Below are 18,034 nucleotides of genomic sequence, written 5' to 3'. Positions count from 1 at the left end.
CACATGCAACAATTAAAGGATTACAGAAACAGTCAGAACATCTTGATGAGTTCTGTGCATAAAATTTCCTCATATTCTAGTTGTAATTGGTAGTTTGCAGATGAAGGACCAGGATAACTTCATTAACTGGATGACAAATGAATGTGTCAAAGTCTGGAAAAAAACTCAGGTAGAGGACTTTTCTCTATATTAGACATTGACTGTAGATATAGATGTGGATAGAGAATCTAATTTTGCTAAAATATCCATGTATGGGGTTGTAATATAGAGTCATGCCATGAAACATCCCATGCTTGAAAAGGATGAAGTTTACATGCAAATTTTGTGTCAACTTTTTAAAATTACTTTTTAAACATCCATGTTACTAAACATTCTGATGTTTGTAGAACCCCCCACAGTAAGTATTTGTTTCTGTACACTAAGCAAGGTAATTTCTTTCTTTCCACAACATAGAAGACTGTGCGATTTTATAAAAGACTTTTTGCCCTCATCATTGTACTTAAGGTTGCTATTTCCACATGCTGTTCAGGTTTTTAGGTATCTTACCTTGATTTTATTAGGCTGATCATAGAAGTGAATTCATAAGAAATAGCACATTTGAACTCCCAGGGATGATGATTCCACCATTTCCCTGGGTAGCCTATTCCACTGCCTGACCACCTTTTCAGTGAAGAAATTTTTCCTAATATCTAATCTAAACCCCCCCTGGTGCAATTTGAGCCCATTTCCTGGTGGATTGCATCTTGCCTCTTTAGGGTTTTTAAACAAAATTAAAAGAAACAAAAGTATATCAGGAGTTCTATATCAAGTTGGAAGGAGAATGGCACAGTATATATAGCTGAAGCTAGAACAAAAGCCTGTCTTTTCCATCTTGGTTTGTCTGTCCCATGCATTATGCATGTGGTGTTCTTTAATTGAGTAATTTGTTATAAGGGCCTCTGCTGTGATAGGTACTTGGGAAAAAAAAAGTGAATGAGACTTAGTATTTTAAGTAGGTTGGGGTTTTTTTTGTAAAACCAGGAGAAATTGATTCAATTTCTTTCCTAGACTGATACTTTCTAGCACCCAGCACTACAAATCTAATAGTGTATGTTTGTATGCTTTCAAATCTATAACTTCCTTTGTTCTAAAGACTGCAATTTAAAAATAGATTTTTTAAATATTCTTGTAGAAAGGAAATTCAAACAAGATGTTTTCCTTCAAAACTCAGACAAGACTACAGAGCTTGATCATTAGAGTTGTTATTCTTCCCCAGTCTTGAGGCTTCTGACCCCCATCAACATGATATATCTGCACCTGATGTTGAAATCGTGGATCCTTCAGCAGCCAGCCATGCAGACAGGCAGCGAGATAGGTAGTTTTCTGACAGTGCATTTAGGTCTTGATGCATCTGGATTTACTCATAAAACTCTCAACAAGCTCTAAGAATAACACATTTTAGAGCAAATCATCACTTGTCTTGAGACTTACCCCTTAAAACTGTGAAGAAATGTTAGCACCTTGTTGAGGTGTGTCAGCTGCAAAGGGTTGTAGTGTTCATTGCCTGATGATGAGAAGAGTCAATAAGAATTATATTTTTGGTTATGTCTTCAAGCCTAGATATAACCAGTCTTGGCTGCAAGCCAGCTCTAGTCTGCAAATAGTTCAGCTTTATGTTAGGAAAGCATCACGTCTCTGCAAATCCCCCATGATTCTCATCTGGTTTGCTGTAGAGTCAATATAAAAACGTGATTGCCTGCTCTTACTGGGAAACATGATGACAGACCTTCAAGGAGGCAGGGCATGTTCAATGGCAACATCCAGGCTGTATCGTTGGGTAAAAGAAATCTGCACTACCTGTTTCCAATATTCATATCTAGAACACAGAGAGTATGTGGTTGTGTTGCAGTGATTTGTAGTAGTGATTGGCTGACTGAAAGGTGCCCACTAAGCTTCTCTCTCACTTCCACTACTCAGCAGGACAGGAGGAGAAGACACAATAAAAAGTTAATAAGTCGAGGTAAGTACAGGGAGTTGTTTGTGAAGTACCAAAACAGGCAAAACACACCTGGGCTAACCAGCAACAGAGTAGGATAGTGAGAAGCAAACAAAAAGATCTGAAAACACCTTTCCCCCACCTCTCCCTTCACAGGCTCAACTTCACTCCTGGCTCTTCCCTGAGCAGTACAAGGGGAATATTTTGTCTCTATTTCTCCTTCCTCGTGTTTTTTCCCTGCTCCAGCATGGGATCTTTCCCATTGTATACAGTCCTTCACAAACCTGTTCCTACATGGGTTCCTCTCCATGGGCTGCAGCTGCTGCCAGGAGCCTGCTCCTACACAGGCTCTACAGAGGTTCTCCACAGGCTGCAGCTTCCTTAGTGCATGTGCCCCTGCTCTAGCATGGGGTCATCCACAGGCTGCAGGTGGATCTCTGCTCCATGGGGTCCTCCATGGGCTGCAGGGGCACAAACTGCATCACCGTGGTCTTCACAGGGGTCTGTTCTGGCACCTGGAGCATATCCTCCCTCTCCTGCTTTCCCACTGCTGTCTGCAGGGCTGTTTCTCTCATGTTTTCCTTCCTATCATACATTACCATGCCTTAAATGTCTTCTCACAGAGGCACTACCAACATTTCTGATGGGCTCAGCTTTGGCTGGAAGTCTGTCTTGGAGCTGGCTGGAATTGTCTCTGTTCAACATTAAGGCAGCTTCTGCTGTTTTCTCAGGGAAACCACTTCTCCAACACACCTCACTACCAAAGCCTCACCATGTAAACCCAATACATATATAAAAATATATTAGTGTATCAAGGAATTGTTAGCAAGTTTAAGATAATCATATATGATTGTTTATCACTTCTTTCTTTCTTTTTCTCTTTCTCTCTCTTTTTCTTTCTTTCTTTCTTTCTTTCTTTCTTTCTTTCTTTCTTTCTTTCTTTCTTTCTTTCTTTCTTTTCTTTATTTCTTTCTTTTTCTTTCCCTCTATTTCTTTCTTTCTCTTTTTCCCTCTTTCTCTCTTTCTTTCTTCTTCCTGCCTTCCATCATTCCTCCTTTTTTTTTTCATTGTTGGGACTAGAAGTACTAAGGCTCTTAGGTTTTTAACATGTCTGTTTGCTTTGGTTATCACTCACTCAAACTTCTAATCCTTTCAGTCTTGTCTTCTGGAAAGTACTCATATGGAACATTATTGACTAATATGCCAGTGGAGATGTACACAGGTAGTGAAATTCTAGACTGTTTCCTTTTTTTTCCACTTTAAAATTTCTCTAAAGATAATAGAAGATATGATTACTTAACTCATGGCTGTTGTATTTGGGCATATTTCTACTTCCTTTCCCATTTGATATCCACAAGTTTGCTAACACTGGAGTGGAATCCAGGTATCAGCTGAGATAAAAAGGCTTCTGATCATCTACGTGGAATATAGGTCATATCTCCTGGGATTTGTGAATATGTATCACCTCATAAAATTAGATGATTTCTGCAGTTCCTGACCTCTCCTGAGAACAGCATACATTTAGTGACAGCCTAAAAATCATGACATTAATTTATAGATTGAATTTGGAGTATTGACAAATGATGTATGGTTGGCTGAGCCTAGGGAGAGTTCAGTGAAGAACATGATAATTTACTGCTCCAAACCTAAAACACACAATCTATTTTTCATTCTCCATCACTATTCAGCTTGCATTACATTTTGGCTACTTATAATGTGTAAGGTATATGGGACTGTTGGCAGGTTAACTGTTTCAAGTCTTTTGAAACACCTTTGTCACTGAATGAAAGCACCTGAGAAGAGAAGTTTGTGTAAAAGACCACAGAAATCTTTGTGTATTCAGAACTGGATATTCTACTTCATGTAGAGTCTGGGCTTGGAAACCTCGGGCAAATTTGTGCACATTCAAGAAAATCAAACCAGACCATAACAAAACAAACTAAAGGTAAGCATTTGGTGTTCACTGTCCATCCATCTTCATAACATTTTGAGAGGTTGCCTCAGCCTCTAGTGGTATCAGCATTGGCACAGCCCCATGGGCTGTTGAGCAATCAGAATGGATTGCAGAATGGAGTGCTGCAGAATGCACCCCTGCAGCCAAGGTGATCAGTAAAGCTTCTGCATTGGCATTTCACTGCTGTCTAGTGTTGAGAACTAAAGCAATTTTAAGACTGAACCACATGCTGGACTGCTGCAGCTACGTAGTGATAGGCAAAGACAAGGTTTTATGTGACTCTTGTAAGATTTTTCTAGAGCTGTCCCAGATTTTATACCTGTAGAGCAAAGCTGCTTAATGCATTGTCACAGCTCACTCAGTTTTTTAATCTCTCTGCCAATATTTAAGGGGAAAACATATTAAACTATGGCTTACCTTTAAGAACATAAGTAAACAAATTTTAGGTAGAAATAACTCTGAATTTCAATAATTCAAGTTGCTCACTTTTCCTATGTATTTTAAAAGACTGCCATAGATATGGAAGATACACAAATGAATCACTAGTACACGAACTGCAGATATTCCAGTTACTAACTAGTGTATTCCCAGACAGCAGAGATTCCTCTGTTTACAGTAATTGATGATCCTAGATGTAAGTTCCAAGAAAGGCAGCAATAAAATTTTCAGACAAGAGTTGTCCTTTTCCCTGGTAAATAAATAAAAATTTATTTTCTTAATTAATTCTACTGTATGAGTCAATTTGGGATGTTCAGCCTTAAATTCTTGGAGTTCTTGTTTTAAATAAGGAAATTCAGTTTAAAGCCAAGAAGCAAATTGTGCTTCAGATTTCCAAAGAAGCTTAATTAAAAAAAATCCCAATCTTTCAGTCATACTCATTGCTTAATATAGTTTGAAAGTAGTGTGGTTTTTTAAAGTCCCCCAAAATATGTTGCTTTTCTTCAAATCAGTATGGCATTTAATGCAATTCAGTCTTCTCTATATGAAGATTGCAATGAAGGAGGAAAATATGAATGTATTTTCTGTAATTGCAGTTCAAGTACATTCATACAATGTTCTCACAATCCATACAGATAAATTATCCTGTTTACTCTAAAAAAAAAGCTTTCTTTTGTTCCAATACCTTTCCTAAAGTACATCTAGTTTTAAAGTTTTATGGATTTTTTTTGTTGTTGTTGCTTGTTTTTTGTTTTTTGGGTTTTTTTGTTTGTTTTGTTTTGTTTGTTTTGGTTGGTTGGTTGGTTTTTGTTTTTGTTTGCTTCAAACTGTTTCTAAATCTTCCTTGCAAAATCTGAGGTAAAAACTGAAATTATTCAATGGAAAACAACCACAGAGAAGGTGTTGACTTTTAGCTTTTAGTAATTTAGTTAGCTCTGTTTCTCATTTTGTTTTATAAAATAGTGTATTTATGGGAAAACAAGGCAAGTAAGGTGTTAATGATGACAAATATATTAAATTTCCCCTCCCATTGAAACAGCTACAATTGGTCCAAAAAACATTATATAAAAATAGAGAAAATGTATGTTCTGATTTGAGAATGGTTTTGCATTTTGTTTTAGATTCAGTTTTTATCAATTTATAAATGCTCCAGGAGACAGAATAAACATCACATCGGGTTTGAGATTTTCAGGTGTTTGGTGGATCAAATTTGCAGTGCTGTTCTATGGGTTTTGATGGCCACCTATTGTGACAGTTTCTACTACAAATCAAGCAGATTTAGGGTTGCTTCTTATTAGATGGAATATTTTCTTAATTCAAATTGACTGATCACTCATTTCATGCCGTAGTGAAGTCAGAATCAACAATTCTGTTCACCAAAGTAATGTAAATACTTCCAAATATGTCCAAGTATATTAATAACACATTCATATAGTGTTCTGGCATATGTTAGGGGTTTAAGTTTCATATTTAATAAAATTCATATGACATGTACCAGTCTTCTGCTGTCTTATGAAGATTACAGCCTCACTTTGAAGCAAAAGCTCCATGTTAACTGGAATTATGAGGAATCTTGGTCTGCTTCTAAAGGACAGAATATTAGACCTATTTACTTTCAGGAAAGCTGTACATTTTGAAAATGTGGGAGATTTCTTATTTTTTCAAGGATAAGAGGCTCTGTATTTTGACTTAATTTTGCAATTAATTTTTTTTAAATGCAGCAGCATAAAATTACTAGTAACTCTTGTGAGACTATCATTTATTGGGTAGCATTAAGGAGTGTTTAGGCTGTATTTTCATGATCGTGTAAGACAAAGTTGAAAAACTAATCTAAAGTTCCTTGTTTGTTTTTAAACACAAGCCTTTCCTTAATAATGTGTGTAGCTTTAAAGTTAAAATACATAGATATCCTTGTTATTTTCCTAATAATATTAAATGTTCTATTACAAAGAATCATTTGCTTGTAAACTAGACATATTTTTAAACATTCCTGTATTTAGGATAAAATCATAACCCTATTGGCTAGCAGAAAAATTAAGCAAGCTTAGAATTAGTGATGCAGGAAAGGGCATTAAGACCATTTAATCACCCTCCAAATAAGAACAATGCCTCACTAAAATACATTTCCTCTGTTTCATAAATGGGAAATACTTTATGAAGTGTCCCCCAAAGGTAGCCCTTTGGAGTGCTGTTGGAAAACAATCAGCTCCTTTTCAGAGTGGTACTTGCTCAGTGACAGTGGGAATTTGGCTGTCTCTTTACAAAATTCTTCACTGGCCAAACCTTTCAATAGTGTAGCATTTGGTTTCAGTTTCAAGGGGGAAAAAATGAATCCTGTATCTGAAGTTTATATTCCATAAATAAAACATAAAGTCAATATTACATCTGTTACTAATAATTTTGACTGGACCTAGAAATTGAAATAATCAAATCAGAGAATTTTTATATGCTGTGGGCATATAAAATAAATGTCTAATAAATGTAAAATTAAAGTTAATTTGAATGTGCTAATAGACAAGCCTCTAGATAATTAAATTAACCTGTCTAGGGAAGACAGATATGTGTTAAGTATGTTCCTATGAAAATGAATCTAGTAAGAATGGCAAAATATCTTACTGTGTATCTTCTACTTTATATTTTAAACATCAACAATGTTACCATGGTAAGTTTGTTTAAATGTTTAAGGAGGTTAGCCTAAACCTTGCTATAGCTTACAATCACCTTGGTGAAAAATAAGACAGGAATTAAATAGACAGCCTGACATTTATCTCTGCTTTTCCCTCTAGTGATGGGGATGAATTAATGCAGGAAACTCGAAAAGCCAATGTAATTTCAAAACGTTTCTGCTCAGTGACAGTGTGAATCTTTTCCAAGTTTAGTACAACGTCCGTGACATCTGTGTGATGCGAGAAGCAGTGCTCCCAGCATATGTCACTGGATATAGCAGCACTGTCCTGCTAATAAATGCTGTCCTTGCTGCTGGTACTCATCAGCAATAAAGTAGAAATCAGCAATATTCACATATGTATGTAACCTCTATGTTTGTCTTACAATAGTTCCAGTGTGTGCTGGGTATAAATAGTTTCTTTCTCATATGGCATTTCATATTGACAATTGTACTTTTTTTTCTGGGAAGAGTTTATTGTTTCTGGGAAGTGTTTATTATTTGTCTGTACAAACATGATTTAGATGAAGATACAGTTTACTATGGTTAAGAACCAGCTGAAAAGAAACTAAAAATCATATGTCACATTAACTAGTCCTTCAAATACAATGCCCTGCTATGCATTTCTTGATGTCTGGATATATCCTTGGGTTCATATCCTATCAATATGTTTAATTTTAATTAAAATGTAGACATGATTATAATAAGAATTTAAATTGTAAGATAGCAATCTAAGTGAAAAGGCTTGATATCTTAATATCTAAAAGCTCATTTATAAAATCTATGATCTTAGTTGAAGAAATGTGAGGAGGAAGAAGTTGGAAGGAAAGTTATATGTTTCTACATGTGATTATGTGGGTCTACTTTGTAGGCAGTTTGTAACTGCATGCCTGCTAAGCTAAGAAAATAGTGGTAGTCCATGAATTATGAGATTTTAAGTAATTTTATTTTTTTAATGTTATCACAGCTATAATTTTAATCTCCTCTGTGAATCAAATAGCTGACAGCATGTGAAAAATTGTATGTATGCTGATGTAAGCTATTAAGAATTCTAATGGGTATTATGAATGCTTTCTTTAATGGAGGTCATGATGAAAACCTACAGAATTATAACTCTCTAAGTAGCATATTTGTAAAAGTCTTCATTCAGATTTGAGAGTTTGTACTTATAAGCATTATACATGTATTTGTTGATATAAACTTTGGGCTTCATGAGGGACCAAATAAAGGGAATAAATGAAGTTGTCAGTTTTTTCTGACATAAAAATAAAAGGTTTCTCTCTTTCTGTCTCATTAAAGTATTACTTCTCCAAAATGTCTCTATCATTAGTATAACAAGTTGGTTTTTTTTTCAATCATGATTCAATCTATTATATTGCAATACTAGTTTTTGGCATGGGAAATGATTCCTTAATTATATATGTCATTGTGATTCTATGCAAAGGCATATGTTAGGGTTTCTTGTGAAAATGTAAAGAATAATAATTATCTGTGTACCCTTATACAATTCCAGGGGCAAAAAAAAAAAAAAAAAGAGGCTAGAATTATGTGTATAGTTGCTCTATATTACTTGTTTGTTGTTATGATCTCATTGTAACACGGTGATCCAGGAGAAAAAACCTCGTGTCATACTTATTTGTTCATGTCTAAATTAATAAACCCCTGCTTACCCTCACCACAAAATCTAGAGAGGATTTTTTTTTTTTTTAAGGCAGTGGAGCGTAGGAGAAGGCCACTCCAAGAAGAAGGAAGAGCAACATTTAAGTCAGCCATTTCCTTGTTAAATATCATTAATGCAGAAAATGGGAAAGGTGTATGGCAGCATAGGATTTGTACTTTTGCCCATCAGTTGAGTGTGCTGATGGTGCTGAATAACTCCTTTTTAAATGATAGTGATCAATTTTCTCACCCCTACTGTTAAAACACATTTCTCTGTAGAATTTGTTTTCTAGATTGGTTTCTCCACTAAAAGGTATCAGACATGGGTTTGAATTTAGCTTAAGTCATTGGCATCTTTTGCCTAGTGTCTCAGTGAGGAGCACAGAAGACCAGTTTTTTGCCAGCATATGATTTCAACTCCTCCATAAAGAAGAAATCCGTCCCCTCCCCTCTAGTTCTGTGTGTGCCTAAAATTCGCTTCACAAGTAAGCTGTTAGTGGGCAATTGATCACCAGTGTGCATTAATTACAGCTACATCTTCTGTAGATACTTTTTCTCACTGTAATCAGCCCCTCTGATTTACAGATCGAAATCCCAATCTTTTGCTGCAGTTCTTGCTTTATATGTTTCAAAATATTAAATTTAAATATTCTTTATACTTTCATGGTGAGTTGTTTACCCTTAAATAAAGATGAAAGATTTTAAATAATCTTTCATCTGTGAGTCTCCAATTAATATCACATAAAACCATTTAAACCATTTCAGCAGAGCTCTTGAAGTTTCCAATCATTTCATCTTGGTATGTTCTGTAAGATTACATTCATCACAACTTATTTTCTTGGAGGAAAATGGCACATAATTGAAGATGGATCTATTTACTGTTTTCCTGGTTCAGCAGAGGACATAGATTTACTGTTCTGAATCTTAGAAGTCTACTGAATTAATAAAGAAAAAGAATAAATATCCTATTAACTTAATGATAAGTATGGATTATGAGTTTCCGCTTCAAGAAACTGTATCTTCTCAGGTAGTCATATATGTCTCTTATTTCTTGATCATGATGTAGAGATCTCCATGGTGTATACTAAAAACCCAAGAATTTCATATTTTAGATTCAATTTTTTTTCCTGTTATTTACAGAAGATTTTTTTTCCTGATTAGAAAGCATCTATTTTCATATACATTCAAAGAATGTCTCTCTTCATAAAATATTTTCCAATTTAAATAATATTTATGTGTATCAAATGTAGAAATACACTATACTGGGAATAAAAGGTACAAGTTTGAAATGAGAGTAAGAAATTGATAATGAAAAAGTAATCCCCCTTTGGGTTTAAATTCTGTAGATGTGAAATTTGAGAAAGACTTTTCTAATTATATTTCCTTTGATATTAACTCTAGACTATGAACTTCTAGGATTTCTTTCTTTACGGTATCGCCACATTAAAAATCCCCAAGAATCAAGTGGAAGACACAGAGTCATTTTGAGCTAATACTTTGTTCTGCCTCAGAGTAAAGTTTTATGCAACTGAGAATCAAGCAGGGGACATACTGCATTACGATCTTACAGATTGTTTCAGTCAGAAGTTCTCTGTAATTGCTTTGAATGAGTTTCTCTACACTTCCAATGCCATAAAAACCTTCTTAACTCTCATAGTAGCAAGGACTCACATCTTCAAAACAATAGTTATAGAGTTTGGGGGAAAAATTTGCATTTATTGGACAATGGAAACACAGAAAGAAAAAATTGTATTCGTTCAGGAGGCTTCTTATTATGAAAGTAATGTATAGTACCATGCAGGAAAAATTTCCTAGCCTCTTTATTTCAGAAGAGGGCAACAATAACACTGCCCTCTGTGCTCAGACAAAATTGCACAACTTTTAATAAATCTTAAATATTCATAGCTTGAAGTCTTGCTTTAATTAGGCATGTTTAGCCAAAGAAAATAAGGGAGATTGCAAAAATATCCGAGTGTGTTAGTTGCTGTCTGCTCCTGCTGATTTAATGCAGAAGATATTCAGATGGCTGAAGTGGAAGTCTCATGTTCAAAGGCATAAGGGCAATGAAGTGGCAATAGTATGCATTTTTTCTTCTTGAAACTAGTCCTCTTCACCTTGATTTTGTAAAGGAAACTAATACTTTTTAAATTGTTTATATTATCTAACAATAGTTCTGATCTTCAAGTAATGAGATTTGTCAACACTTAAGGTCAGATAAACCTGAATATTTAACATATTGAAAAAGAAAAGTTAAATAAACCCTAGGATTTGTACCAGTTTATTTGGGTATTGGATTCTCTTACTAGACCATAACTTAAGTACTTGAAAATGGAAAGGAAGAATACTTTACATTTTCACAGAAGGTATTAAATTTCCTATGCATTTAAAAAACAGCACTATAACTTTCCCACGAGGAATAAAAATGCTGTGGGAGTAGACTAAATCTGAAATACTGCCAATTTTTAAGATAGAAAAATACTATTGCTGACTGCCAGTCATGGGGTAGCAGCAAAAGTTGATGTGATAGCATCCTTTGTGTGTTATGTTCCTGGTGACAGACCTTTTTTGGACGCTAGACTGATGGTGTTTATGCCATTCCCACTACAGACATGCTGCCTGAGGTTATTTTACTTTCATGTCATTGCACTTTAACATTAATAACAGTTGAAACAGGTATGAATTGACAGTTCTGGGGAACTGTATAATTCCCACGTCAGATTCCTGTTACTGGCCCATTAGTTTCAGACAAAATGTAAATGTTTCTTCTATGTTTAGGCAGGTTTTCATAATTCTTTCTTTGCACTTTAAAGAAAGTTTAAATTGAGAGTGAAATTTTGCTGAGCATATTTTTGGGTAATGATGTCAGCTCGCTGTTGATCTGTTGAACATATTAAGATTTGATAAATATTTGTGGTATAATGAGGGCTGCTAGTCCCCAGCATGAAGTAGAATACATAATTTTTAAGAATACCTATAAGTCTACCCTCAAGACCTAATTTATCCACTAAATCACATTTCTTCCTGGAACGTCATCATTCATTTCTGTAGGACTAATCACAGACTAAGGTAATATACAGCTCTTTTTAATAGCAGAAATGGCCATTTTCATAAAGAAAAAAGGAAGACAAGTAAGTATCCTATAGTTACAGTAGTAGTAGTAGTATCGAGCAGAGGAAATTAATTCCTTGTAGACTATTCATTTTCCCATACACTCTCCATTTTTCAAACAAGTCATCTGAGTTCTGTTTCTGTATGAAAACTACATTCTCAAGCAGCATTGCATATGGGGAACTTTGCTTCTTGCTGCTTTAATGGACACGAGTTGAATGGACAGTAGCATCAATATGATAAATCTTTAAAAATACTTTTCTTGCCTTCAAAATAATTGGTTTAGCATTTTACCTGTTTATATTATAGACAGAACAATAGGCAGACTAGTAGCTGAGTGCTGGTTATTCAAGCTGAAACTTCTTATGAGACCTGCAGGAAAAAATGGGGTATTTTCATGAAAATGTCAGCTTTGAAAAATCTCAATAAATACAGATATATATAGCTGGCTATTTGCAAACAGAGGTACATAATTAGGTAAATCTTACATCTCCAGATAAGTGTGGCAGAAATAACAGTTTTAAAAGCTAATAAATGTCCTTTGGTAACTATTGCAATTAACTGTACTGTCCTTATGCCAATTCAAGTTTAAAATAGCAAATAATTGGGAAATGAAAGTTTCTTTTTGTGTATATATATATGTGTTCATATTCTGTAATTGTCGTTTCTCTTGATTGCTGCATTATTCAGTATTTCTTTAAGGAAAAGATATAATGCTCAAATGAAAGGTGTGTATGTCTTTAAACTAATAGTATAGTCAAAAATACTTACGAATATTGTATTATAAAGTGGCAATGACAAGTTTTTGAGCAACTTGACTCACCAAAAGTTTTTTCAAAGAATGTTTCCAGGTTTCCTTTAACATATTTCGCCACTGCTAGAATATGTAGAGTTTTCAGTAAATTAATATGATTTAAAAGTATATGTGGTTTTATGTCATGACTTTCCTTTGTCTTTTGGTTCAATGATTTACACTTAAGTAATAGCAGAACACTTTACTCCAAGTGAAATATTCAAAAGCCACCATTCAAGAAAAATACTAGAAAGTTTCCTTAGAAATAATGTTATTTAAAACACAAGGAAAAATTCTGTATATGAGTCCCACCTGTCATAAAATATCTTCAAGTATAGTTGGTCAATAAAAAAACAATTTTAATAAACCAGTTGCTGTCAGAGTTGCAGCCCATTATCTCTGCTCCTTTCTACCTGAAATTAAGTTTTGGTCTACATATAGACTGATTTTCTGTTCTTTTACAATAAATAGAATTTATGTCCCCTTTATTGCTTCCCAGCTATCACTTAATGAAAATTTGCCAAATTCATACATAGGTAATGTTAATCAGTAATACATTATTATGCACAATAAGCTCTATCCCTCTATTCCTCTGAGCAAAGATATGAAATAGTCGCATTGCTTTTGATTTGTATCTGTGTTTGTGTGTGTGATGTGCTCTAGTTAAAAGTACCCTAAGTAACAGAGACATGGAAGATAACCTATTTTAAATATTTATAAAATCAAATTATTTTCAAATCATCAAAGGATGATATATATCCTGATAAAAGATAGATGTCTTTAAGGTATTATTGATTTTGATAAGAAATTACATGCCTGCAGGCAATAGTATTATTTGCTAGTAAAAAAAAAAGGATTAAGTTGCTTCATATATTTTATGTGATGCAGTATAACAGCACATCAATCCTGTGGGAATTCTATAATATTTTTTCTTATTAACTTCTAATTAAGCCTGAGTGATTTTAGAAGAGATAAACTGGCACATTTCTCAGTATCATCTTTATTTCTTGGTAGAGAATATCACGTCTAAATCCTACTAATCTGAACAGGAAAGATCCTTCAGTTTCATTCAGGGTAACAATATTTAGTTGGATTTGTGCCTCTTGTAGAATCGTTTAGAAGGAAGAAGAGCTAAATAATTTGTACAGCAAATGCATAAAAATATTTCAGAAATGAAGATACTAACATTTCAGATTTATAGTTTGACATCAGGTAAAACACAAAGTAAGTGAGGTTTTTACATTTGCACAAAGATAATGTTTTTTATCCCCCTCTAATATTGCACACATGCTATTTCCAACCTAAATTCTTGACCACATCACTCTATGTGGGCTGCATGAGAAGGGGAAGAGGTTTGTCTTTAGGAGGTGCATATAAATTGAGCCCTTTTATTTACAAATCCAATAAACTGCTGCTTATAGTGATGGAATGGACCTCCTGAAATGGAGGGCACTGGACTGGTCAGGAGGGCTCAGCACTTTGGGGCTTTATCTCAGCCCAGAGGCATCCAGCTGTGCAGTCAGGCTGTGCTGGTGGGAGATGGAATGCCGCTGTAGGATTGTGCCGTGTGAACACAGAAGGAAAACGTGAAAGAACGTGAAGTTATCAGGATTCAGAAGGTGTTTGGTTAAGTCTGCACACAAAATGTTTCCTTAAGTTAGGAGTCTCAAAACAATCCCTCCTCTAGCCTTAGAGGTCTAGAGGATCTAGAGGCCAGATGGAAAGAGATCTAGAGGATTTCTACGGCGAGTGAATTGAAATGTGTCCATAGATTTTTCATTGCCCCTCACCCCACTCTCTGTAGGGAATGTTGTGTGTAATGATTTCTTTTAAAGTGTAAGTAGCAGAAGAACACTTTTGCTATGACAAATTCCTATCTCTAACACAATTTGCCAGTATTATTTCATCACTGTTATTGTATCAGTAAACCCACATCATCCAACACAGTGGTCACACTAGGTGCAGCAACACTGTAATCACCTGAGAACAAAGCAGAATTGACATATAACCTCAGGCATGACCTAAAACTCAGATCAGCTGCAGGAAAACATTGTCAATAGCAAATTGAATAACAAGTTTACAAATTTATTCCCAGTAATATTTCTTATGCAATTTAAGTGCCTATTTAATGTCTCCCATCTCTTTGCATTTTATCTCACCTCATGAGATTTGTATTGTAGCATTTTATAATTAAATAACAGTAGAGATAAAAATGCAAGTATTTTGATTTTATTTATAGCTGTGAAAGCATGCTTTACAATTTATCATTCAGCCCAGGAATTCAGTTATCTTAAAAGGAAAATAAATTTTCCAATGACAAGTACCAGTTAACGACTAAAAACTTTGCATTTACCACTAATAAATCTAATCTACATGCATTAAAGAGGACAATTTTGCTGACACTTTTTTATTACTTGGTTCCACTGTAATATTTCATCTGTTTCAGTAGATGCATGTAATCAAAATAAAGAAGTAACTGAGATATCTCTGTTTCTGATGTGGTACATGGCATTCTTAAATATTGCTGATATGACACATTTATTTACTGTAAAGTATAATAAATAATTTTTTGTACCATGAGTAATATTTAATTTGTTGCCCAGAAACACAAGACATTCTGTAGACATTTCACAAAAGAATGGTGAATTGCTTTATTGATGCACATGGTGAAAGGAGAATCAAGGCTTTGGTTTTGAAAAGTAATTCACCTGCTTCTAAAAAAAAACAAAAGAAAAAAGGGTTCACATGTCCATTGAGGAAAAGGTTGAAGGCAAATCTCTGTAAGTAAGCAATAGCTATCAGAATGCATTAGGCAGGACTAACTAATACACTACCTTCATACCCCTGACCTTCCAGACACATTTGGAGATAACATTGATTCTTCTGACAGCAGACACAAATCCTCACAGGTCTGTGGGAAGATATTTCAGCTCTGCATTGAAACTATATTTCCTGTAGCATGAAGTCAATCATTTTAGAAGATTGACAAGATAGAAATTTTGAGTTATACAGCAGTACAATGCATGCTATAGCCTACACTTTGCAAAATATAGGCATGATCTTATAATGCTCATACTAAGATAAGTTTCTTCTGTATGGCAGTTGGAGAATGGTCTAATCTGGGCCTAATCATCAGTGTCTGGCAGCAATAAGGCAGCAGCTTAAAATAAACTGCCAGTTGAACACTCTGAAAAGGGGTTTCTGGATCCAAACTTTCAAGACCTAGATGTTCCTGTAAAAGAGAAGAAGCAAGTAGATTGAGGAGGGAAAACAAGAACACATAGAAGAAACAGCTTCCTAGAATACTTCATTTGTTTGTTTGTTTCCAAAAACATCTACTGGAAATTTGGTGTGAGAATACATATAAGTTGAATTTGTTGCTTTTACATGAGTCCTCTTGAATATATATTGATGCTAAGCTGGATTTATGGAATTACCAGTGTGTTTCACTTTCTTCTCAGTTATCTATAATATTAGGAAGGTTAGGTTAGTGTTTGTTTACCATCATCTCATTCTACATTTTCAGCACAAACCCTTTCAGTCTGGGTGCAAGTAGATGAAAAAAAGTAATAAAATGCAGATTTTGTAAAATACATTAAATATTGTATCCTGGCCACATTTCAGGAAAAATTGCGAGCTTTATATAGAGCTATGCATTTTGTCAGCATATATATTGTTCTGTGACAGAGTTTAGGCAGAAAAGAAGCAAAAAAAAAATATAAGAGCACTTGCCTGTATTTGCACTGTCACCTTTGTGCTACCAGCTTTGCCCATTGATTGCCCTGTCTTTATGTGTAATTGGAAGCAGATGTTGGGTAACTCGATGGCAGCTCAGCTCTTACCTGTGTGCTGGTGCCCTGCTCCCTCACCCCATCCACATGCTGTCAGAATAGGGCAGCATGTCTTGGGGTCCATCTATTTCCCGGGCAGGAAACCTCTCCACAGGAAAGAGGGATTTATAAGGCATGGCTTTGGTTCAAAAGACCTCACAAGTATCCAAGGAAATGGCAAACGCTGAAGGAGAGGAAGGGAAAATATATGGGAAATTTCTTCATGTATGGGTAGAATAATTTTGGAAGTAGGCATTTAAACAAATTCATCTTGATTCTTTTAAAATCTGCAAATTTTTACTGCTGTCCAGAGATAAACATATTCTCCCCTTACTTCTGTGAGGGAAGTTGCACCTGTAGCAGTGTTGAAAAAACAGTGTGCTGTTACCTCAATATTTTCTTTTCACCTACAAAGCTCATCTGTATATTACTGACATAGTATTCTGTCTCTTACCACTAGAAATGAGGATGTTATAAGACCAGCTTTGGGAATCTGTGCCCTGAGATAAAGACTGCAAAAAAGCAGGAAGTGTTAAGGGACACCACAAAACACTCTGAAGAAACACCCCCAAATTCTTGTGACAACAACCTTATTTGACTCTCAAAAATCCAAAAATAGGCTCTGTTATTTCAGCTGTTTGTCTGGGAGCTTCATCAACTGGTAGCCAGAATAACTCAGGAAATATATAGATCTGTTCCTGGATTATTCAAGACACTGAACAAAGGAAGGTATCCAAAGGTTCTTGGAGACCTGGAACTGCATGCTTGCCTCCCTTTTTTGTCCAGCAAATGCTTCTATGAGATCTATGTCTAACCAGGCAAGAATTTGAGGACTGTACCAATTAGGCTTAGTGGAGTTTTTCTCAGATAAAAAAATTCACTAATTCCAATGATTCATCATCACTAAATGCTTTGGGGCTTGCATGCAGTATTTTTCTCTCTCCAAGTTTCAGCAGCACACTGGAGAGATTGTCAAAAAATTATTTTCCCAATGTCTCAAAAAAAGGACTGAAAAAAAAGGCAGTTTAATCCTAACATTTCTAGATCACTGGAGTTGCTCTCTGTTAAAGATGATCAGATGGAGACTGACTGTGACCATGGATGCTCAGTGAGTGCATGGTACTGAGCCTGCTCTCCAGGAACTTTCACTTAGGGGAAGTCTTCCCTACAAATAAAAGACAGGGTAGTTGCATGATTTTTCTTAGTTGTAGTTTCACACTGTGTTAACTCCAACTTGAGATGATGTGTATTAAGTCTTTCACTACAGCAGAGAGGGAAATTTGGAATTTGAAGAGTGTTTTATTACTGTTTTTCCTTTGCCCTTAGAAAAATGCTCTTGCACCTTTAGAAAAAGAAAGTACCTTAAGAGTTCAGACTTGCCTAAAAAGCAGTAAAGAATACTTCAGCTATTATATATGAAGTTTTTCTAAATTGCATTTTTTCTTTCAGAAGGCCCACTAGAAATATACTGCCTTGAAAATTCATTATTCCTCTTCTTTGTTAACTCCACCTCCTATCCTCAAATGTGAGGATGGAAGATGCAGTCCTCATAGTGGAACTCTTTTTAGAAGTTCCTAAATTGAGGCAAAGAAATAAATGTGGGACTTTATGC

General features: G+C 35.1%; 1 protein-coding gene across 1 annotated transcript in view; it reads left to right on the top strand.

Annotated features, from left to right (window-relative positions):
- The window catches only part of DOK6 (docking protein 6), a 249,953-nt gene that overhangs the window by 125,522 nt on the left and 106,397 nt on the right, over positions 1-18,034 (top strand). The window lies entirely within an intron of this gene.

Source organism: Sturnus vulgaris, chromosome 1 (assembly GCF_052056855.1).
Source record: "Sturnus vulgaris isolate bStuVul1 chromosome 1, bStuVul1.hap1, whole genome shotgun sequence".
NCBI lineage: Eukaryota > Metazoa > Chordata > Aves > Passeriformes > Sturnidae > Sturnus > Sturnus vulgaris.
This window is presented reverse-complemented; position numbering and strand designations above follow the sequence as displayed.